The 24,708-nt window shown below is 42.4% G+C and overlaps 1 protein-coding gene across 6 annotated transcripts in view; it reads right to left on the bottom strand.

Moving 5' to 3' along the window:
- The window catches only part of LOC109891573 (collagen alpha-1(VII) chain), a 118,542-nt gene extending 94,093 nt beyond the window's left edge, over nucleotides 1-24,449 (bottom strand). For 4 of the 6 annotated variants that reach the window (XM_031825231.1, XM_031825229.1, XM_031825226.1 and 1 more), the window contains exon 1: nucleotides 24,177-24,448. The gene's annotated coding sequence lies outside the window, so the exon portion shown is untranslated. Of the gene's footprint in view, nucleotides 1-24,081 lie in introns of all 6 variants that reach the window. The other 2 variants (XM_031825230.1, XM_031825227.1) reach the window with 2 other exon arrangements.
- Nucleotides 24,450-24,708: the final 259 nt, after the last annotated feature.

Here is a 24,708-nt window from a genome sequence, read left to right on the forward strand (position 1 = left end):
GTAAAGGGCTCGAGTTTGTCGTTCTGAGCATATGCAATGTGTCTGCCTCCGACGTAAAAAAAATGTTTGACTTCCACACCTCTTTACTTATTTTAGGTTTAAGGATGTGTGTAGGTCACATTCTTTATCATAGAGCTATGAAAGTTATGTATTTAGATCTGCCTGCTTGAGACAAATTCAGCGATTGGATTGTTTTTAAAGGGCCGCCCCTTTGAGCTAATGTTGCAGGGAAGTGAAATAAATGGATGTAATGATGTAGCCAACCACCAGCGGATTTTGGCATGGTCCTAGCAAGGTCTGGGTGGCTGTCTTCTGACTTATAAAATGGTGGGAAATCAATAAAATAAGTAAGGTAAACATAAAAAAACATGTTTATGTAATTAACTTAAAATGCAAAAGAACACAGACACTGGACAGAAGAACTCTGCCTAGAAGGCCACCATCCCGGAGTCGCCTCTTCACTGGTGGTTGAGACATTGAGACTGGTGTTTTGCAGGTACTTTTTAATGAAGCTGCCAGTTGAGGACTTGTGAGGCGTCTGTTTCCCAAACTAGACACTAATGTACTTGTCCTCTTGCTCAGTTGTACACCGGGGCCTCCCACTCCTTTTTCTATTCTGGTTAGGGACAGTTTGTACAGTTCTTCAGTTTCTTGGCAATTTCTTGCATGGAATAGCCTTCATTTCACAGAACAAGAATAGACTGACGAGTTTCAGAAGAAAGGTCTTTGTTTTTGGCCATTTTGAGCCTGTAATCGAACCCACAAATGCTGATGCTCCAGATACTCCACTAGTCTAAAGAAGGTCAGTTTTATTGCTACTTTAATTACCACAACAGTTTGCAGCTGTGCTAACACAATTCCAAAATGGTTTTCTAATGATCAATAAGACTTAAAAGGATGAACTTGAATTAGCTAACACAACGTTTCATTGGAACACAGGAGTGATGGTTGCTGATAATGGGCCTCTGTACTAAAGGTCGACTGATTAAATCGGAATGGCCGATTAATTAGGGGCGATTAAAAGTTTTCATAACAATCGGATATCGGTATTTTTGGACACCGATATGGCCGACAAGTCAGTTAAGAACACATTCTTATTTTCAATGACGTCCTAGGATCGGTGGGTTAACTGCCTTGTTCAGGGGCAGAACGACAGATTTTTACCTTGTCAGCTCGGGGATTCAATCTTGCAACTTTACAGTTAACTAGTCCAACGCTCTAACCACCTGATTACATTGCACTCCACGAGGAGCCTGCCTGTTACGCGAATGCAGTAAGCCAAGGTAAGTTGCTAGCTAGCATTAAACTTATCATATAAAAATCAATCAATCATAATTACTAGTTAACTAAACATGGTTGATGATATTACTAGTTTATCTAGCGTGTCCTGCGCTGCATACAATCGATGCGGTGCGTATTCGTGAAAAGGGACTGTCGTTGTTCCAATGTGTACCTAACCATAAACATCAATGCCTTTCTTAAAATCAATACAGAGAAGTATATATTTTTAAACCTGCATATTTAGCTAAAAGAAATCCAGGTTAGCAGGCAATATTAACCAGGTGAAATTGTGTCACTTCTCTTGCGTTCATTGCACGCAGAGTCAGTGTATATGCAACAGTTTGGGCCACCTAATTTGCCAGAATTTTACGTATTTATGACATAACATTGAAGGTTGTGCAATGTAACAGGAATATTTAGACTTATGGATGCCACCGGTTAGATAAAATACTGAACGGTTCCGTATTTCACTGAAAGAATATACGTCTTGTTTTCGAGATGATAGTTTCCGGATTCGACCATATTAATGACCTAAGGCTCGTATTTCTGTGTGTTATTATGTTATAACCAAGTCTACGATTTGATAGAGCAGTCTGACTGAGTGGTGGTAGGCACTAGCAGGTTCGTAAGCATTCATTAAAACAGCACTTTTGTGCTTTTTGCCAGCAGTTCTTCGCAATGCTTCAAGCATTGCGCTGTTTATGACTTCAAGCCTATCAACTCCCGAGATTAGGCTGGTGTAACCGATGTGAAATGGCTAGCTAGTTAGCAGGGTGCGCGCTAATAGCGTTTCAAACGTCACTCGCTCTGAGACTTGGAGTAGTTGTTCCCCTTGCTCTGCTTTCGTGGAGCGATGGGTAACACTGCTTCGAGGGTGGCTGTTGTCGATGTGTTCCTGGTTCAAGCCCAGGTAGGAGCGAGGAGAGGGACGGAAGCTATACTGTTACACTGGCAATACTAAATTGCCTATAAGAACATCCAACAGTTAAAGGTATATGAAATACAAATGGTATAGAGAGAAATAGTCCTATAATTCCTATAATAACTACAACCTAAAACTTCTTACCTGGGAATATTGACGACTCATGTTAAAAGGAACCACCAGCTTTCATATGTTCTCATGTTCTGTGCAAGGAACTTAAACGTTAGCTTTCTTACATGGCACATATTAAACTTTCACTTTCTTCTCCAACACTTTGTTTTTGCATTATTTAAACCAAATTGAATATGTTTCATTATTTATTTAAGGGTAAATTGATCTCCGGATTTTTTTCCTCCAATATTCAGTATCGATCGGTGTTGAAAAATCATAATCGGTCGACTTCTACTTTGTACGCATACGTAGATATTCCACTTTTTGTTTTAAATCTGCTGTTTCCAGCTACAATAGTCATTTACAACATTAACAATGTCTACACTGTATTTCTGATCAATGTGATGTTATTTTAATGGACACATTTTTTAAATTTTCTTTAAAAAACAAGGACATTTCTAAGTGACCCCAAACTTTTGAATGGTAGTGTACATATGAAATGAGTAAAGCAGTATGTAAACATGATTAAAGAGTGACTAGTGTTCCATGTCTATGTACAAAGGGCAGCAGCCTCTATGAGAGTAACCGGGTGGAAGCCAGCTAGTGATGGCTATTTAACAGTCTGATGGCCTTGAGGCCTGTACTGACCTCGCCTTCTGGATGATAGCTGGGTGAACAGGCCGTGGCTCGGGTGGTTGATGTCTTTTTGGCCTTCCTGTGACATCGGGTGCTGTAGATGTCCTGAAGAGCAGGCAGTGTGCCCCTGGTGATGCATTGGGCAGACCGCACCACCCCTCTGAGAGCCCTGCAGTTGTGGGCCGTGCAGTTGCCGTACAAGGCGGTGATACAGCCCGACATGATGCTCACTATTGTGCATCTGTAAAAGTTTGTGAGGGCCGTAGGGGCCAGGCCAAATTTCTTCAGCCTTCTTCACCACACTGTCTGTGTGGGTGGACCATTTCAAATTGTCAGTGATGTGTACTGTGAAACTTGAAGCTTTTCACCTTCTACACTGTGGTCCCGTCGATATGGATAGGGGCACACTCCCTCTACTGTTTCCTGAAGTCCACGACCAGCTCCTTCGTTTTGTTGACGTTGAGGGAGAGGTTATTTACCTGGCACCACTTCAACAGGGCCCTCACCTCCTCCATGTAGGCTGTCTCGTCATTGTTGTTAATCAGGCCTACTACTGTCGTGCCGTCTGCAAACTTGATGATTCAGTTAGAGGCTTACGTGTCCACGCAGTCACGGGTGAACAGGGAGTACAGGAGGGAGCTAAGCATGCACACTTGTGGGGCCCCTGTGTTGAGTATCAGCGAAGTGGAGGTGTTGTTTCCTACCTTCACTACCTGAGAGCGGCCCGTCAGGAAGTCCAGGACCCAGTTGCACAGGGCAGGGTTCAGACCCAGGGCCCTGAGCTTAATGATGACCTTGGAGTGTACTATGGTGTTGAATGCTGAGCTATAGTTAATGAACAGCCTTCTTACATAGGTATTCCTCTTGTCCAGTTGGGATAGGGCAGTGTGCAGTGCGATGGCGATTGCATCGTCAGTAGATTTATTGGGAAGGTATGCAAATTGAAGTGGGTCTAGGAAGTCAGGTAATGTAGAGGTGATATGATCCTTAACTAGCCTCTCAAAGCACTCATGATGACAGAAGTGAGTGCTACGGGGCAATAGTAATTTAGTTCAGTTACATTTGCTTTCCTGGGTACAGGAACAATGGGGGACATTTTGAAGCAAGTGGGGACAGCAGACTGTGATAGAGGGAGATTAAATATGTCAGTAAACACTCCGGCCAACTGTTCTGCGCATGCTCTGAGGACGCGGCTAGGAATGCGGTTTGGGCCGGCAGCCTGTGAGGGTTATCGCGCTTAAATGTCTTACTCACGTTGGCCACAGAGAGCGAGAGCCCACAGTCCTTGGCAGCGGGCAGCAAGTCGGTGGCAGTGTTATCCTCAAAGCGGGCTAAGAAGGTGTTTACTTTGTCCGTGAGCAAGATGTCGGTGTCCACGACGTAGCTGGTTTTCCCTTTGTAATCCAAGATTGTCTGTAGGCCCTGCAGCATATGTCTCGTGTCTGAGCTGTTGAATTGCAACTCCACTCTGAATAACTACACTGTTTGTATTAAACCATATTCAAAGTCACCTTTCCATGGTTAAATGCGGTGGTTGGCGCTTTCAGTTTTGCGTGAAAGCTGCCATCTATCCACGGTTTTTGGTTTGGGTAGGTTTTAATAGTCACAGTGGAAACAACATCCACTATACACTTCCTGATGAACTCAGTCACCATGTCCGTGTATATGTCAATGTTATTCTCAGAGGCTACCCGGAGCATATCCCAGTCCGAGTGATCTAAACATTCTTGAAGCATTGATTCCGATTGGTCAGACCAGGGCTGAAAATACCTTAGCACATGTACTTCCTGTTTGAGTTTCTGCCTATAAGAAGGGAGGAGCAAAATGGTGTCGTGATCTGATTTGCCGAAGGGAGGGCGGGGGAGGGCCTTGTAGCCATCCCGGAAGGGGGAGTAACAATGGTTTAGCGTTTTTAGAGCGTGAGTAGTACCGGCAATGTGTTGATAAAACTTTGGTAGCGTTTTCCTCAAATTTTCTTTGTTAAAATCCCCAGCTACAATAAATGCTGCCTCAGGATATGTGGTTTCCAGCTTGCACAAAGTCCAGTGTAGTTCCTTGAGGGTCGTTGTGTTATCGGCTTTAGGGGGAATATACAAGGCTGTGACTATAACCAAAGATAATTATTTTGTTTGGAAATACAGTCTGCATTTGATTGTGAGGTATTCTAGGTCAGGTGAACAAAAGTACTTGAGTTTCTGTAGGTTATCACAATCACACCATGAGTAGTTCATGAGTAGTCATGAAACATACACCGCCACCTTTCTTCTTCCTGGAGAGTTCTTAATTCCTGTCTGCGCGATGTTCTGAGAACCCAGCTGGCTGTATGGACTGGGACAGTATATCCGGAGAGAGCCTTGATTGCATGAAACAGAGTATGTTACAGTCCCTGATGTCCCTCTGGAAGGAGATCCTTGCCCTGAGCTCGTCTACTTTGTTGTCCAGAGACTGAACATTAGCGAGTACTATACTCGGAAGCGGAGGATGGTGTGCACGCTTCCTGAGTTGGACTAGAAGTCCACTCCGAATACCTCTTCCGAATCAACATGCGTGCAATGGCGCACGCGGGCGGACGCAGGCGCATGCCCGGTCTAGTCAGCATGTTAATGAGGTTTAATTCAGCGTTGAATAGGCAAAACCTTTACATTTGTTCTACCTGAGTGAGTCTGACCATAAGTCAGAGACCACTATGATGACACGCCAAATGCATTTTATGGATAATTTTTGTCTTCTTCTAATGACCCTTAATGGGAGAGTAATTCAAAAGTAACAGAAAATAATCTGATTATGTTACTGATAATGGGTAATGCATAAATTGCGTTACTGATTACAATTTTGGACTGTAACTAATAACTGTAATGGATTACATTTACAATAGAAAGTAACCTATCCAACCCTGCGCGCACACATGCATGTGCACACACACACACACACACACACACACACACACACACACACACACACACACACACACACACACACACACACACACACACAGTATCAAGATATACAGCCTGTGGCTTGTGGTCGGGAAGAATGAGTCAATGTCTTACTCCTCCTATCGTTCACTAAAAATAGACAAGCACACCTGCCCCCGGCAAGGGTGGAATTTACATATTTGAATAAGTTTAGATTAAGTTCAGTTTTCTACATAGAAAACTAGGAAAGATGAGAAGGAATCTCTCAGTATCTAACACAAAGTCACCCTGTTTCTGTTTGTGAAAGTGTAAATGTTTGTTCTGGTATGTATATACACTGAAGAACTCGGGCTGCTCTTCTTGTATCTCAACAATCGACAGCTGGACAAATTTCGAAACATACAAGATATTACAGCGCATTCAGACCACTTGACTTTTTCCACATTTTGTAACGTTACAGCCTTATTCTAAAATGTATTAATTAAATTGTTTTCATCATCAAAAACAAGTTTTTACAAATGTATTAAAAATTAAAAAACAGAAATACCTTATTTACATAAGCCTTCAGAAACTTTGCTAGGAGACTCGAAACTGAGCTCAGGTGCATCCTGTTCCCATTGATCATCATTGAGATGCTTCTAAAACTTCATTGGAATCCATTCAATGGATTCCATTCAATTGATTGGACATGATTTGGAAAGCCACACACCTGTCTATAAGGTCCCACACTTGACAGTGCGTGTCAGAGCAAAAACCAAGCCATGAGGTCGAAGGAATTGTCCGTAGAGCTCAGACACAGGATTGTGTCGAGGCACAGAAGGCAACGCCCGGCCAAACTAAGCAATGGGGGGAGAAGGGCCTTGGTCAGGGAGCTCCAGAGTTCCTGTTAGGGAAAACATTCCAGAAGGAAAACCATCTCTGCAGCAATCCACCAATCAGGCCTTTATGGTAGAGTGGTCAGACAGAAGCCACTCCTCAGTAAAAGGCACATGACAGCCCGCTTGGAGTTTGCCAAAAGTCACCTACAGGACTTTCTGGTCAATTAAACCAAGATTAAACTCTTTGGCCTGAATGCCAAGCGTCTGGAGGAAATCTGGCACCATCCCCACGGTGAAGCATGGTGGTAGCAGCATCATGCTGTGGGGATGTTTTTCAGTGGCAGGGACTGGGAGACTAGTCAGGATTGAGAGGAAGATGAACGGAGCAATGTACAGAGAGATCCTTGATGAAAACTTGCTTCCGAGGACTCAGGACCTCAGACTGGGGCGAAGGTTCACCTTCCAATAGGACAACGACACTAAGCACACAGCCAAGACAACACAGGAGTGGCTTCGGGGCAAGTCTCTGAATGTCCTTAAGTGGCCCAGCCAGAGCCCGGACTTGAACCCGATCAAACATCTTTGGAGACCTGAAAATAGCTGTGCAGCGACGCTCCCCATCCAACCTGACAGAGCATGACAGGATCTGCAGAGAAGAATGGGAGAAACTCCCCAAATACAGGTGTGTAAAGCTTGTAGCGTCATAACCAAGAAGACTCAAGGCTGTAATCGCTGAGAAAGGTTCTTGAACAAAGTACTGAGTAAAGGGTCTAAATACTTATGTAAATGTGATATCCGTTTTAATTTGTTTATTTATACCTCTTTTTGCTTTGTCATTATGGGCTATTGTGTGTATATTGATGAGGAAGTATAAATTGAATCAATTGTGGAATAAGGCTGTAACGTAACAGAATGTTGAAAAAGTCAAGGGGTCTGAATACTTTCCGAATGCACTATAGCTTTAGAGCTAACCCCAAATTGCTACTTATCACTGTTCAGTTCATTAAAAAGTCCATAGCAGATGGAATAATACTAAAATGTGAATAAATCAATTAGTGTTTTTATTTTTCATCCAACATATTTAATGAATTCCAAATGCAGTGCCCATTTTCCATCTGGGTTCCTCACCCATAAAATGTAATTGCTCACAATTGCTCAAATACAAACCAAATCCACCCTCATACTATTCATGCTATTTTTTATATTTCCTGCGGAATCTGTAAAGTTACAGTCCTTTTATGTTCAAAGTAATGGAACTGTCTGACCACGGCCTATTTACAGAAACCGTTATGATAAGACCATTACCATTAACAATAAAGATAAGACATGTCTTTTAGATCTTCATTTACAACTGAAACACTATACGTCAATGGCAGTTAAGTAAAATAAAACACCAGCTGGAAAGTACACAGTTGTGCACAGTTGAATCAATGTTGTTTCATGTGGAATCTACGTAGAAAATACATTGGGTTTAAAATGTCAACTATTTTTTGAGGGTGAAATTTCAACCACAGGATTATGTCATCCTTGTAACCAATTTTCAGCTTAGATAAACCTTGTATAAAATAGTTGAATATGTACCTTTGAAACAATGTCAGATCTTCAATGTTATATCCACTATCAGAAAAACTATAGGATGGGCAGCACCTCCTACTGTAGTTGATTGATCTACAGCTACTAATTTGGTCTCCCAATGTGGGTTTTAACCAAGCCCGGCTTTGCTTTGATATTTGTCACTGACTACTACCATTGTGTTACCATGAGAATGACTATTGACAGATCAGTTAATAACTAAATATATTCACTGTTGCCAGTGAAGTCATTCCAAAGGGTAGGTTTAGCAATAATAATACTATTTAGGCCTATATAACTGGCAATGTCATCAACAGCTATTGTTTAAACTCAACCTAGGTTAACTAAAAGTATACAAAACATACAGTGCCTTCATTCAGAAAGTATTCACACACCTTGACTTATTACACATTTTGTTGTGTTACAGCCTGAATTTAAAATGGATTCAATTGAGATCTTGTGTCACTGTACTACACACAATACCCCAAAAATTAAGTTGTTTTATGAAATGTTGACAAATTAATAAAAAAAGAAAAGCTTAACTTAGTGCTTTGGCAAAGTGGGTGGGGTATAAGTGGGCAAAGTGGGTGGGGTATAAGTGGGCAAAGTGGGTGGCAAAGTGGGTGGCAAAGTGGGTGGGGTATAAGTGGGCAAAGTGGGTGGCAAAGTGGGTGGCAAAGTGGGTGGGGTATAAGTGGGCAAAGTGGGTGGCAAAGTGGGTGGGGTAAAGTGGGTGGGGTAAAGTGGGCAAAGTGGGTGGCAAAGTGGGTGGGGTATAAGTGGGTGGGGTATATTATATCCTGCCTGGTTGGCCCTGTCCGGGGGTATCGTCGTACGGGACCACAGTGTCTCCCGACCCCTCCTGTCTCAGCCTCCAGTAAATATGCCGCAATAGTTTGTGTCGGGGGGCTAGGGTCAGTCTGTTATATCTGGAGTATTTCTCCTGTCTTATCCAGTGTCCTGTGTGAATTTAAGTATGCTCCCTCTAATTTGCACTCTCCCTCTCTTCTCTCTGAGAACCTGAGCCCAAGGACCATGCCTCATGCCTCGCTGTTTTCAACTCTCTTTCTCTACCGCAACTGCTGTCCCTAACTCTGAATGATCGGCTATGAAAAGCCAACTGACAATTACTCCTGAGGTGCTGACCTGTTGCACCCTCTATAACCGCTGTGATTATTATTATTTGACCCTGCTGGTCATCTATGAACATTTGAATATCTTGGCCATGTACTGTTATAATCTCCACCCGGCACAGCCAGAAGAGGACTGGCCACCCCTCAGAGCCTGGTTCCTTCCTAGGTTTCTTCCTAGGTTCCTGCCTTTCTAGCGAGTTTTTCCTAGCCACCGTGCTTCTACATCTGGATTGCTTGCTGTTTGGGGTTTTAGGCTGGGTTTCTATATAGCACTTTGTGACATCGGCTGATGTAAAAAGGGCTTCATAAATATATTTGATTGAATTTGATTGATTATGGCATGCCTAAATAAGTTCAGGAGTAAAAATGTGCTTAGGAAGTCACAAAATAAGTGGCATGGTCTCACTCTGTTTGCAATAATAGTGTTTAAAATGATTTCTTAATGACTACCTCATCTATTACCTCACACATACAATTATCTGTAAGGTCCTTCGGTCGAGCAGTGAATTTCAAACACAGATTCAACCACAAAGACAGGGAGGCCTCGCAAAGAAGGGCACATATTAGTAGATGTGTAAAACTTGGGAAAAAAGTCGACATTGAATATCCCTTTCACTTTCAGCATGGTGAAGTTGTTAATTACACTTTGGATGGTGTATCAATATACCCAGTCACTACAAAGATACAGGGGTTCTTAACTCAGTTACTGGAGAGGAAGGAAACTGCTCAGAGATTTCACCATGAGTCCAATGGCAACTTTTAAAACAGGTTTAGAGTTTAATGGCTGTGATAAGAGAAAACTGAGGATGGATCAACAACATTGTAATTACTCCACAATACTAACCTAAATGGCAGAGTGAAAAGAAGAAAGCCTGTACACAATAGCAAACATTCCAAAACATGCATCCTGTTTAGGATAACACACTAAAGTAAAACTGCAAAAAGTGTGGCAAAGAATATTTGAGCTGTTCTTGACATAATATGGAATTTCTTTTACCAAATAGGGCTGTCTACTGTATACCACCTCTACCTTGTCACAACACAACTGATTGGCTCAAACACATTAAGAAGGAAAGAAATTCCACAAATTAACTTTGAACAAGGCACAACTGTTAATTTAAATGCATTCCAGGTGACTACCTCATGAAACTGGTTGAGAGAATGCCAGGAGTGTGCAAAGCTCTCATCAAGGCAAAGGGTGGCTACTTTGAAGAATGTCAAATATATTTTGATTTGTTTTTGGTTACTGCATGATTACATATATGTTAGTTCGTAGTTTTGATGTCTTCACTATTATTCTACAAAGTAGAAAATAGTACAAATAAAGAAAAACCCTGGAATGAGTAAGTGTGTCCAAACTTTTGACTGGTACTGTATAATCCACATTTCTACATTAAAATGTTGCAGAGTGGTAAATATCCTATAAAGTGCCTTTAAGTGGTCTGTCTCGTGCTTTCTCTCCCCTCTCAGTTGATATTCCAGCTTCTCTCCTTCTTTGGCTCGCCACCCTTTCTCTCTCTCTCTCTGTCTGCCTCTCATTCTCTCATGGTTTCATCTTCTGTGACAGCACCTGTCCTTCTGTGACAGCATCTGTCCTTCTAATCTACATCACATTATTATCATTACCTACAACCACCACTTTGGCAGCGATTACATTCTTGAGTCTTCTTGGGTATGACGTTACAAGCTTGGCACACCCTGTATTTGGGGAGTTTCTCCAATTCTTCCCCACAAATCTTCTCAAGCTCTATCAGGTTGGTTAGGTAACATCGCTGCACAGCTATTTTCAGGTCTCTCTCTTCGATCGGGTACAAACCGAGTTCAGAAGCCACTCTTGTGTTCTCTTGGCTGTGTGCTTAGGGTCAATGTCCTGTTGGAAGGTAAACCTTCGCCCCAATCTGAGGTCCTGAGCCCTCTGGAGCAGGTTTAGCAAGGATCTCTCCATACTTTGCGCAGTTCATCTTTCCCTCGATCCTAAGTAGTCTCCCAGTCCATGCTGCTGAAAAACATCCCCACAGTATGATGCAGCCACCACCATTCTTCACCGTAGGGATGGTGCCTAGTTTCCTCCAGACGTGACGCTTGGCATTCAGGCCAAAGAGTTCAATCTTAGCTTCATCAGACCAGAGAATCTTGTTCCTCATGGTCTGAGCGTCCTTTATGCCCCTTTTGGCTAACTCCAAGCGGGCTGTCATGTGCCTTTTACTGAGGAGTGGCTTCTGTCTAGCCACTGTACGATACAAGCCTGATTGGTGGAGTGCTGCAGAGATGGTTTTCCTTCTGGAAGGTTCTCCCATCTCCAAAGATTAACTCTGGAGCTCTGTCGGAGTGACCATCGCGTGCTTCGTCACCTCCCTGACCAAGGCACTTCTCCCCCGATTGCTCAGTTTTGCAGGGCGGCCAGCTCTAGGAAGAATATTGGTAGTTACAAACTTGTTCCATTTAAGAATGATGGAGGCCACTGTGGTTTTGGGGACCTTCAATGCTGTAGACATTTTGTGGTACTCTTCCCCAGATCTGTGCCTCGACACAATTCTGTCTCGGCGCTCTAAGAACAATTCTTTCGACCTCATGGCTTGGTTTTTGCTCTGCCATGCACTGTCAAGTGTGGGATCTTATATAGACAGGTGTGTGCCATTCCAAATCATGTCCAATCAATTGAATTTCAAGATTGATCAATGGAAAAAGGATGCATCTGAGCTCAATTTCTAGTCTTTTCTTGTCTCATAGCAAAGGGTCTGGATACTTATGTAAACATTTGCAAAAATGACCTGTTTTCACTTTGTCATTATGGGGCATTGTGTGTAGATTGATGAGGATGTTTTATTTATTTAATCAATTTCAGAATAAGGTTGTAACGTAACAAAATGTGGAAAAAGTCAAGTGGTCTGAATACATTCAGAATACACTGTATGCTGTTTAATAGACAAATTAAACAACTTCTAGACAAATTAAACAACTTCTTTGCTTGCTTTGAGGACAATATAGTGCCACTGACACGGCCCACTACCAAAACCTGCGGGCTCTCCTTCACCGCGGCCAACGTGATTAAAACGTTTAAACGTGTTCACCCTCGCAAGGCTGCCGGCCCAGACGGCATCCCTAGCCGTGTCCTCAGAGCATGCGCAGACCATTTGTCTGGAGTGTTTATGGACATATTCAATCAATCCCTATCCCAGTCTGCTGTTCCCACATGCTTCAAGAGGGACACCATTGTTCCTGTACCTAAGAAAGTGAAGGTAACTGAGCTAAACGACTATCGCCCCGTAGAGACTAGTCAAGGATCATATCACCTCCACCCTACCTGACGCCCTAGACCCACTCCAATTTGCTTACCACCCCAATAGGTCCACAGACGATGCAATCGCAATCACACTGCCCTAACCCATTAGGACAAGAGGCATACCTATGTAAGAATGCTGTTCATCGATTACAGCTCAGCATTTTAACACCATAGTACCCTCCAAACTAGTCATTAAGCTTGAGACCCTCGGTCTCGACCCCGCCCTGTGCAACTGGGTCCTGGACATTCTGACGGGCCGCCCCCAGGTGGTGAGGGTAGGAAACAACATCTCCACCCCGCTGATCCTCAACACAGGGGCCCTACAAGGGTGCGTTCTCAGCCCTCTACTGTACTCCCTGTTCACCCATGGCTGCGTGGCCATGCACGCCTCCAACTCAATCATCAAGTTTGCAGTGGTAGGCTTGATTACCAACAACAACGAGACGGCCTACAGGGAGGAGGTGAGGGCCCTCGGAGTGTGGTGTCAGGAAAATAAGCTCACACTCAACGTTATCAAAACCAAGGAGATGATCGTGGATTTCAGGAAACAGCAGAGGGAGCAGACCCCTATCCACATCGACAGGACAGTAGTGGAGAAGGGGGAAAGTGTTAACCTCAAGAGGCTGAAGAAATTTGGCTTGTCACCGAAAACACTCAAACTTCTACAGATGCACAGTCGAGTGCATCCTGTCGGACTGTATCACAGCCTGGTACGGCAACTGCTCCGCCCACAACCGCAAGGCTCTCCAGAGGGTAGTGAGGTCTGCACAACACATCATCGGGGGCAAACTACCTGCCCTCCAGGACACCTACACCACCCGATGTCACCGGAAGGCCAAAAAGATCCTCAAGGACAACAACCACCCAAGCCACTGCCTGTTCACTCCGCTATCATCCAGAAGGCGAGGTCAGTACAGGTGCATCAAAGCTGGGACCGAGAGACTGAAAAACAGCTTCTATCTCAAGGCCATCAAACTGTTAAACAGCCATCATTAACATTGAGTGGCTGCTGCCAACATATGGACACAATCTCTAGCTACTTTAATAATAAAAAATTGGATGAAATAAATGTCACTAGTCACTTTAATAATGGAAATTGATGGAAATTGATGTAAAAAATGTATCACTAGCCACTTTAAACAATGCCACTTTATTGAATGTTAACATACCTTACATTACTCATCTCATATGTATATATTCTACTCTTTACCATCTACTGCATCTTGCCTATGCCGCACGGCCATCGCTCATCCATATATTAATATGTACATATTGTTAGTCATTCCTTCACACTTGTAGTTGTTGTGAAATTGTTAGATTACCTGTTAAATATTACTGCACGGTCGGAACTAGAAGCACAAGCATTCTGCTACACTCACATTAATGTCTGCTAACCATGTGTATGTGACCAACACAATTTGATTTGATTTGATTTGATATGAAATGTAGTCTATTTGAAATGAGCGGTTCTTAAATTCACCTTTTCATGTTTATTAAAATACTTGTATTTAAATCATATAGTTTGGTTCCTATACTTCAAAACAAAATGGTAGGTCCAGGAGGTCAACAAAAATAGATCAATTGTGATTTTAATGAATGGAGCAAATTCGGAGTGGAAGTCTTATTCCTGTGAGTGAGGAAGAGCGTTTTTTAGCGGAGCGGTTGGAAAGTATGTGGAGCTTCGGAGCACCGCTCATGGAGCAGGATTTCTGACCGCTCAACTCCGCTCACATACTGTAGTCTGCTATGGGCTGACTTAATAGACCACTGACTGACTGAACTGCGCTGCTTGGAGGCAGGGGATGAGAGAGGCCAAGGCAGGGGTGAGAGAGTCTGAGGCAGGGGGTGAGAGAGCCCGAGGCAGGGGGTGAGAGAGACCGAGGCTGGGTGAGAGAGAATGAGAGCAACAGAGAGAGACAGAGGCAGGGGGGTATTAGAGTAGTGCTGGGACTATACCAATATCATGATACTCGTTAGTAGAGTGGCAAGGAAATAAAACAAAAAGAAGATTTAACTATTTTACATAAAGCAGGTTTTCAAAGGACAAAAGTTCGGTCTGTTTCGTATTTTCATTGATGCCCTTCGAAAAAAATATTGTGATACCGTTATCGTCCCGGTCCTAGAATAAAGTGAGAGTGTCTGAGTAAAAGATGGAAAGAAATTAACGAGAAAGAGATCGTGGAGAAAAGAAGAGAGTGAGACAAAGTAAGGAGGCAGTGAACACACACTGTACTTTCTGATAAGAGAGCAGCTGAGGCATGGAGGTAGTACAGACAGTGAGAGATGCCATTCTCCTGGGGGGGCCGCAAGCCGTCTCATGGTGACAGAGAGGACTGTTGTGTAACTGCAAGGTTCCCTTGGCGTGACATAAGCACAGGGACAGAGGAGGACAGAGAGGGGGGGGGGGGGTGTCATAGTCAATTATACAAATATTTCTCTCACTGGTGAGTTTTTGTGTAGGCCTAAGTGTTCTGTATAGTGTACAGTGGGTGACACAGCATTTGCCCCTATCTGTGACGGGAGCAATGTTATAAAGAGCAGCTCTACTGTCGGCCTATCTGTCTGAGTTCAAGAACTTGACAGAACGACCCAGTCAATGATCTTTAACCTCTAACCCCCAGGGCAAGTGTTGCACCTATCACCTTGGTCTGGAAGGCACTAGCCTCAAGCTTGATCATGTCCACACTCTCTTATTAGCCAAGCCAAACAAAGAGACTCCATTTTGATCAATTGTCTTAGAGAAGTTCATAACCCTGCTTGCACAAGCTCCCAACATGCCCCTGGGGAGGAAGATGTAGCAAATTAATAGTGTCAGTGACTTTACGAACCTCAAGCTTGAAGACTTTGTACTTGTAAGACATTTTTAAGTTTCTGCATTTCTTTAAACTCTTTTAAGTTTCCCTGTCTCTAGTGCATCTTTACCTGTCTCACTGCAAGAACATCTGCTCTAATGAGTCACTTTCCCCACATAGACACAGAGAAAGGACAGAGACAAACATACAAAGAGACTCTTTCCTCTACAGATTATGGCCTTTGTCTTGTTCATATTCCATGAGACATTAACAACCACTTAAGATCCAGCCTTTCGATATCAAACCCTAAACCCACATAAAAACATGAGTCACATCAGTTCCATACCACTGTCTAGACATCCCCAACCTCCATACAGACCTTTTAATAACCTCTGCTTTACCTCATTTTTCTTCTGAAGCTCCCTGAAGACAATAGAGATTCAGCTCCCTGACAAAACCAAGATGAACTCACACATGAAAGACAGTAACCAACAGCAGCCTTCCCTTCCACAGATGGAACACTTGGTAACAGCCCAGATCTCAACACAATGCAGCCAAGAAGAGCACCATGCCAGAAGCAGCAAATAAACCATGAATGAGGAGGAGAACAAAAAAAGAAGGATAGAGGAAAGAGGGGTGAAGGTGAAGGCTGAGAGGATGAGAGAGAGAGGAAAGAGGGGTGAAGGTGAAGGCTGAGAGGATGAGAGAGAGAGGAAAGAGGGGTGAAGGTGAAGGCTGAGAGGATGAGAGAGAGAGGAAAGCGGCAGCGTAGCCTAGTGGTTAGAGCGTTGGACTAGTAACCGGAAGGTTGCAAGTTCTAACCCCCGAGCTGACAAGGTACACATCTGTCATTCTGCCCCTGAACAGGCAGTTAACCCACCGTCATTGAAAATAAGAATTTGTTCTTAACTGACTTGCCTAGTTAAATAAAGGTTAAAAAAAATAAAAAGCGACTATTGAGAGAAGGTAAGGAGGAAAACCAGACACTTCAGAGAAGGAGGAGAACTGGGTGTTAATCACTGTGGCGATGGGGAGGTAGAAAAAACTGCAAAAGCAAAACCCACAGTAAATTCACAATAGCTCACAGAGGGATGGAATGAGGGAAAGAGAGAGCGAGAGAAAGAAAGAAAGTCCATGGGAGAGAGGAATATATAGAAAGTGAGATGGAGAGAGAGTGGGAGAAAAAAATTTAAAGATGAGGGAACAAACAGAGGGAGAGGAAGGGCTTTGCACTGCCAATTAAAGTTCTCATTGGATCTGGCAGACATATAACTACAGGATGTAGTGCTAGTCTCTTTGATGTGCTGGAATTGGAAAGTCCATTCAGCAGCTTAACAAATAATAGTCCAGCACAACAAAGAGACTAGCACGGTATAAATGGTATGAGTCAGAAAGCACCACCCTGCTCTTAGCAAGAGTTTTATTATGTCAGAGGAAGCTTCAGCCACCCACATCCCATCCATCCCACACCTGCCTAGCTGGCTGGGCTGAGTCACACTGGCCCACCTGAGAACAAAACTCTGCCAACATATAGCCCTAGGTCTGGCTGTAGTTCCCCCTACTATTACTTAGACAGGGTGGATTGAGCCTGCTGCCTAGCTCCATTACCCCCAGCCTGATATATATCGGCTACAATTGATTTACCTTTGTAAATAAACGTCTTGAAATAAACGCCATTGACACCAGTTCCCAACGTGAAGGCCGTCAATCAGTGTGAAATCTCTTATTTTGAAGACTTTTACAGACTGTGAAATATGTAATGTTGCCAAGCAGACAAGGTCATTGCTTACATAATCACCTGAGTCAAACACTGCAAAACACTGCAACTATACTATACAATAATTGTCACAGAATACCATACCAATGTGGAGAGAACAAAGGCTGAAAATTGACTACAGATATCCTGTTATTTTAAATTAACAGGCATGAATGCCTGTTTAGAAGATACACTTCATCCTGCATATTACTTCTTTGGATTATGAAGTCTAATGAACCAGGTGAATTCTGCCATCTGATGATGGATACTGAGGTGTGAGGCAAGTCTATAGAAGTAGCCTAGTCTGAATCAGAACAGGCATTGGACCTTAGTTCGCAATATCAAAAACCTGATTTAAAAACAATTATGGCATAATTTGACAAGTAAGATGCTGATCAGTTGTCTGGTCTCATTCAAGTGCTTTGTCTCAGGGAGAATATTTTTTGGTTGATTGATAAACACAGAAAGCTATGCCTATGTCTAAGCACCTCTATAGAGGCTAGAGCAAACATGAATAAAACAAAGAAGCATACTCCATATAAAACGACCGAAAAGAGCTTCTGGACATCAGAACTGACATTATTCACCTCAAATGGGACAAACTGCAAGCACGTATATCATACCAACGGGACATTAAAAACTGTATCATCTTATGTTTCACCGAGTCGTGACTGAACAACAACATTAAGAACATACAGTTGGCGGGTAATACACTCGATTGGCAAAACAAAACAGCAGCCTCTGGTAAGACACGGGACGAGGGCCTATGATTTTATGTAAACAACAGCTAATGCACGATATCTAAGGAGGTCTCAAGGTTTTGCTTGCCTGAGGTAGAGTATCTCATGATAAGCTGTAGACCACACCATTTACCTGGAGAGTTTTATCTATATTTTTCGTAACTGTCTACATTCCACCACAAAGTGAGGTTGGCACTAAAACCACACTAAATGAGCTGTATATAAGCAAACATGAAAACGTTCATCCAGAGGCAGTGCTCCTAGTGGTCGGTGACTTTAATGCAGGGATACTTAAATCAGTTTTACCAAATTTCTGTCAGCGTGTTAGATGTGCGGCTAGAGGGAAATAAATTCTGGACCACCTTTGCTCCACACACAGAAACACATACAGAGCTCTCCCTCACCCCCAATTAGGCATATCTGACCATGACTCTATCCTCCTGGTTCCTGCTTACAGGCAAAGATTAGAGCAGGAAGCACCAGTGACTCGGTCTATAAAAAAGTGGTCAGATGAAGCAGATGCTAAACTGCTGTTTTGCTAGCACAGACAGGAATATGTTCCGGGATTCTTCCGATGGAATTGACGAGTACACCACATCAGTCACTGGCTTTATCAGATGGTGCATTGAGGACGTCGTCCCCACTCTGACTGTACGTACATACCCCAACAAGAAGCCATGGATTACAGGCAACATCCGCACTGAGCTAAAGGGTAGAGCTGCCACTTTCAAGGAGCGGGATTCGAACACGGAAGCTTATAAGAAATCCCGCTACGCTCTCCGATGAACCATCAAACAGGCAAAGTGTCAATACAGGACTAAGATCGAATCGCACTACACCGGCTCAGACACTCGTCCGATATGGCAGGGCTTGCGAACTATTGCAGACTACAAAGGGAAACACAGTCGAGAGCTGCCCAGCGACACGAGCCTAACAGATGAGAGAAATAACTTCTATGCTCGCTTCGAGGCAAGTAACACTGAAACATGCATGAGAGCATTAGTTGTTCCAGATGACAGTGTGTTCACGCTCTCCGCAGCCGATGTGAGTAAGATCTTTAAACAGGTCAACATTCACAAGGCCGCAGGGCCAGACGGATTACCAGGACGTGTACTCCGAGCATGTGCTGCCCAACTGGCAAGTGTCTTCCCTGACATTTTCAACCTCTCCCTGTCTGAGTCTATAATACCAACATGTTTCAAGCAGACCACCATAGACCCTGTACCCAAGAACACTAAGGTAACCTGCTTAAATGACTACCGACCCGTAGCACTCACGTTTGTAGCCATAAAATACTTTGAAAGGCTGGTCATGGCTCACATCAACACCATTATCCCAGGAACCCTAGACCCACTCCAATTTGCATACCGCACCAACAGATCCACAGATTATGCAATCTCTATTGCACTCCACACTGCCCTTTCCCACCTGGAAAAAAGGAACACCTATGTGAGAATGCTCTTCATTGACTACAGGCTCAGCGTTCAACTCCATAGTTCCCTCAAAGCTCATCACTAAGCTAAGGACCATGGGACTAAACACCTCCCTCTGCAACTGGATCCTGGACTTCCTGACGGGCCGCACCCAGGTGGTAAGGGTAGATAACAACACATACGCTATGCTGATCCTCAACACGGGGGCCCCACAGGGGTGTGAGCTCAGTCCCCTCCTGTACTCCCTGTTCACTCATGACTCCAACATCATCATTAAATTTGCTGATGACACAACAGTGGTAGGCCTGATCACCGACAACAATGAGCCTATAGGGAGGAGGTCAGAGACCTGACAGTGTGGTGCAAGGACAACAACCTTTCCCTCAATGTGATCGAGACTAAGGAGATGATTGTGGACTACAGTGTAGCAGGTTGAGAGCTTCAAGCTTCCTGCCATCCAGGACCTCTATACCAGGCGGTGTCAGAGATAGGCCCTAAACATTGTCAAAGACTCCAGCCACCCTAGTCATAGACTGTTCTCTCTGTTACCGCACGGCAAGCGGTACCGGTGCGCCACATTTAGGTCCAAGAGGCTTCTAAACGGCTTCTTTTTTTTGTGCCATTCAGCCCACTATAATAGTATAATTCTGACACAAATTTACATTCAAAGAACAAGTGAGACAGATTCCCACCTTCTTTTTCACAGAAAACACAGATATCATCAATAGCCACACATTTGGATATCATAGAATTACATGGATATATCTTATGTAAAATTTTGAAGTGCACTTCCTTAACTTTGTTTGGTATACAATATTTGTAAGGCCTTAACCATGCATTTTTCCTGACAATGGAAAAATCAGGAATAAGCGTGTTCCAGAAAAACTTTCCTCTCGGTGTAAGTTGGTTTTGTGAATGAAGAATTTGTCTTATATATTTATTACGACAAGATTTCTCAAGTAAGCCCACGCCACTGGGAACGGCTTTGATCACATAAATAAACTCTCTGAAAGGTATTGGAAACTATTTCAATGTTATAAATTGTTCATATGTGAGAATATTACCCTTGTTGTTGAAAACATCAAAAATAAAGTCAATATTCCTCTCATGCCAGCTGGGGTAGAACAATGACTTATTCCTTACAGTTATGTCTTAATTATTCCACAAAAGAGCTTTATGTGGAGAAAAATTGTGCAGGAAACATATTTTCCAGGCCATTAAAGCTTGTTGGTGAAACCTAGCCAATTTAGCAGGTAATCTTTCAGGAATATAATTACTTTTCAGTCAAATTTGAAGACCTCCCGACTTATTAAACACATTATTTGGAATGAAATACCATATTGAATCAGTAATGATCAAACATCTTATCTTGAAAGTGTTATTTATATCAACAAAATTCAACACTTCTAGACTGCCTTCAGCTCTTTTGTTAGAAAGTACTGACTTTTTTAGTTTGTGAGACTTATTTTTCCAGATGAAGTCAAGAAAGGTCTTATTGATCTCTTTACAAGTAGAAGGATTTACACATAACGATAATGAAGGGTACACAAATCAAGACAGTCCCTCTGCCTTGGATAGAAGTACTCTCCCAAGTATAGAAATATCTCTTTGTAGCCAATTATTGAATATATTTTTGGTTTTCTTAATTTTAGGAGAGAAATTCAAATGTTGTCTGACTAGGTGGTTTTTTGACAGATGTATTCCTAAATATTTAACACAGTACTTCACATGAATATTTTCTATTTATTTATCATCAGAGTCAAATAAACATAAGATTTCACATTTAGAAACATTCCGTTTTAATCCTGATGCAATAGAAAATGCCGTTATAGCATTAAGGGCATGGGCGACCTGGTCTTTGTCTCTTAAGAAAAGAGTAGTATCATTAGCCAGTTGGGAAATGTTGATTTCTTTGTTAAAAATGGTTAAGCCATACAAATTTGCATTATTCAGAATATCTAAAGATATCTAAAGATAGAAGTTGGGCATCCCTGTCGTACACTTCTGTTGATACTGAATCTTTTGGAAGTATTAAGGTTTAGTAACACAGAACTATTTATATCTTTGTAAAACATCCAAATTACTTTGACAAAATTTTCACCAAATCCAAAAGGTTTAAGAGACCTAAAGAGAAATTAATGTTCAATTGTGTCAAAGGCTTTACTGTAGTCCAAAAATAATACAACCGCATCTGAGTCAATTGCATCTGAATAATCTATAAGGCCAATTGTCAATGAGACAAGGGTCTTTATCGAGCTTCGGAATCAATTAAATAAGGCCCTGTTTCATAGTAGAGACCATTTCCCCACTTTTAATGCAATCTTGAAACATATTAGAAATCAGGTCTTCTATTAACTCCCAAAACTGTCTATAGAATTCAACTGAGAGGCCATCAGGGCCAGGATATTTCTCTTTTTTCATTGAATTCAGAACCTCTCTAATTTCTTCAATTGACACAGGTGAATCGTAAAATGAGTGGAAATCATCCTAAATTACAGGGACATAATTCTGAATGTGGCAAATGTAGCTTTCACAACCATCTTCCTGAAATTGAGAGCTGTAAAGGTTTTCATAAAAGGAATTGACAAATGATGATATTGTAATGGGATCTTTGCATAAAACATCATTAAATTTGAGTCAGTTATAGATTTTCTTTTATAGTTTCTCTTTTCAAGTGCAAAAAAGTAACTAGTGTTTCTTTCCCCCTCTTCAATCCATTTTGCTCTTGACCTTACAAAGGCACCCGTTGCCAGATCCGTGTAAATCTGTTCTAATTCTAGTTGTAAAGACTTGAATACAGACTCCTCTTCTTCAGACAGATTATCTTTCTTTAGAAAACTGTCAAGCTTGCTCATCGTCTCTTTTTCTCTAAGGTTCTTTAATCGCATCAGCTCTTTGGCGCGTTTAATGGCTACCACTCTAACTTTATATTTGAAAAATTCCCATCTACTTCCATGACCCAAGTTTTTTCTCGCAAAAATATCTTTAGCTAACGATTTGATGTTTTCAATGAGAGTAGTATCTTTAAGAAGTGTGTTGTTTAATTTCCAATATCCTCGAGAACCTTTTGATTTTTTAGTAGCTTGTACATTCAGATAAATCAAGTGTTGATCAGAAAAGGGAGCCAACTGATGATCTATATCTATAACAAATTGTAACAAAAAAGGGGAAATTAGGAATAAATCTATTCTAGATTTACGTGACAAAGTTTTGTTGGTCCAGGTATAACCCTTTGCATCTGGATTGAAATAACGCCAGGCATCCTCAACACAGAGATCCTTGCATAATGTAGTGATAATATTGCTATTTTGAGGGCTTTGACTCGTTCTAGGAGGAAAACGATCAGCAGATGCATCAGGTGTTTCATTAAAATCTCCTGAAATAATTAGAAAAGCCTCTGAGTATTTGCGCTAGCACTCTGTGCACACAGGGAGCAGTGCGAGCAGTGACGTCGTCAGCACGTCATCCAAAAACATGACATACATTGGATGACTGTAAAATGTTAATATCTTCGGCTGTGAGTGCTGGAAAACAAAATCGGCCTCAGCGACAATTATTTGAACAATTTAATGGATGTTTTGTGCATAAAGGTGATGACTAAAGTGTCTTATTAGCTATTTTCAAATCTGACTTATCTATGTGGCCATTTATGGAAATTGTCTTTCTGGGCCGGGCATCAGTTAAACTGCAGTACCGAAACAAAACTGTAAGAGCAGTCAGAACCGTGTTTCTAGATCGGAACCTTGGCCCCTTGATTCAGCCACATTCAACAATATGGCTCGCTTGATGTGCAATCGAGACAGAGTTCCGATTGAGAAACAGACCAAGCAGACCTGGCCATGGTTTGGGGTTAGAGAAGTGAAACATTCTTCCTTAGTTGTTCATTTTCTCAAAATCTAAAATGCACGACCTAGATAGTAGTTGAATATGTTATTACTCCAACCTTGTGAAAGTGACAAACTGACAAGTTATACTTTTAGTCAAAATCAACTTTATATTGAAGGCTTGCCTTTGATTTGACGGCCTAAACATGCGCAGTTCGGTGCGAGAGGACTATTAGAGGTGTTTCTGCGCATGAGCTTAGTTAGCCAACATCGCCATGACATCGCCTACAAGCATGGGATTTCTATTGGATAATCAGTTTCTGCCTATCTTCATACTGTACGGTTATTGATTGGAAGTTTTCTATAGGAATATGTGGATGACATCAACGCTATCACTATCTACTAGTTTTAATATCTATGGGTAACTAGTGACGACAACATTTTAGAGGCTATTAAGGATGCGCTGATGGTCATGTGTGACCAGCTTTAATGTGGTCCTAGGCCGCTAGCTGTCTGGACTCCACACTGACAACCCATTTAGCCCAGTTACGATTAAATCGTCAGCAATCACACTTTATAATCAAATTGATTAATACAAACTATTTGAGCAACTTTTAAAACAAAAATGGATGGTCAAGACTTTCGACAACTTTGCGCCTGAGAGGCACCTTTTGGCAACTACACTAACATGTCGGCAATTCCTCCTTAATTGGACCAATAAATAATCGTTTCCTTTATCAGTGACATGGAGCAAATCCCCTGTGAAGCTGGACGCGTAGACCTAACCGCCTGCACTCTGCAGAGCATCCCAGCTCACAACGGACGGCAACGACCTCACCTGACAACGGTTCAAGTCCTAACTCACCTTTCCACTTGTAGCATAATAATCCACCCGTGGCTCCCTGTTCTGTCTCCAAACTACTGAGAGTTATTCAATTCATAAGCAAACTGTATATTTACTCTGTCACTCCAGTCCCTTGTCAGATAGCCGCCTCTGCTGCATAACGTTTATGAAGAGTATCGTGGCGCATCCCAGGTCCCGCGAAGCGATAATCAAAGTCGTGTTTAATTTAACTGTAACACAGGCAGACTCGTTGGCTCAGGTTGGGCAGAAGCTGCAGTACTGTAAGTCCAGACTTGTTCGGTTGCCTGAAGGAGAGTTCCCTCGTTTTCCTTTTATTTTTTTCAGTCTCATTTTCTCTCTCTCCCTCCCAGTCCCGACCTGGGATTGCAAGCTCTACCCGCCCATGTCAGCAGCAGCCAATGGCGCGAAGACCTCGTGCGTTCATGAAATATTTGCAGCTATACCTTTATCAGGTAAGAACCCGAAGTATAAGCCTCTTATTATAGCTCAACGGTATAGGCTAACCCAGACTCAGAGATTGTTTTCCTATTGATATTTATGTCTCAGAGTCAGAGTTTTGCACTAGGCATATGGGATGACACTATGCTGAAGGAAGTGAAGATACATTTAAACCAGAAAAGAAGAGAT

This window comes from Oncorhynchus kisutch, linkage group LG5, assembly GCF_002021735.2.
Source record: "Oncorhynchus kisutch isolate 150728-3 linkage group LG5, Okis_V2, whole genome shotgun sequence".
Taxonomy (NCBI): domain Eukaryota; kingdom Metazoa; phylum Chordata; class Actinopteri; order Salmoniformes; family Salmonidae; genus Oncorhynchus; species Oncorhynchus kisutch.